The 716-nt window shown below is 61.3% G+C and overlaps 1 protein-coding gene across 4 annotated transcripts in view; it reads left to right on the forward strand.

Annotated features, from left to right (window-relative positions):
• The window catches only part of RARG (retinoic acid receptor, gamma), a 20,927-nt gene that overhangs the window by 10,331 nt on the left and 9,880 nt on the right, over nucleotides 1–716 (forward strand). The window lies entirely within an intron of this gene.

Consider the following 716-nt stretch of genomic DNA (forward strand, 5'->3'; position numbering starts at 1 on the left):
CGCGCGCGCGGGGGGGCGGAGAGGGTGGAGCCAGGCCTGGGAACCAGAGGGTGGAGGTAGTGCAGGTCCCCGGGCTCCGGAGAATTGCCGGGCGCCGGGAGCCTCCATGTTCCAGACTTCCCAGTCATTCTTGACACTCCTGCCTGTATTGACTTGTGTGAAAAAGGGAGTGTTGGGGGAGGGGGGAAGCTCGAAAGGAACTGCGTATGCTTGGTTCCTCCACTCCTTCCCCTACCCACGACCAGGGCACGCGCCTAAATGCAAAGGCGTGCAAAGCCTCCCTGTGTAGAGAATGCTTGCAAGCCAGGTGTGCTTGCACAAACGTGTGTGCAACTATGATCTTATGTGCCGGCAGATATGAATGTGCACTATTGCATATTTGCAAATCGTGGTGCCTGCCAAGATAAATGCATGCACAGCTGTATGTCTAAGCAAGCTAGGGCGCCGCGGTGCGGGTGTGTTATATGTGTGTGCGCTCCACTCTCAGTTCTGCTCATCTTAGTGCCCGGCCCCCTTCGCTCTCCAAGCCCCACCTCCCACCCCTCCAGGCTTCGCTTTTACAAAAGGTCTCCCCAGCGCTAGCCGCCCGGACGCTCAGAGTGAGCCGGACCGCTGCTCTAGCGGCAGCCTCGGCGTTGCGCCCCGCCCAGTCCCTTTCCCCAGCTGGGGATCCCCCTCCTCCCCGCCCACCCCATACCCCCCCTGCTGCCCGGCGC

This window comes from Myotis brandtii, unplaced genomic scaffold (assembly GCF_000412655.1).
Source record: "Myotis brandtii unplaced genomic scaffold, ASM41265v1 scaffold29, whole genome shotgun sequence".
NCBI lineage: Eukaryota > Metazoa > Chordata > Mammalia > Chiroptera > Vespertilionidae > Myotis > Myotis brandtii.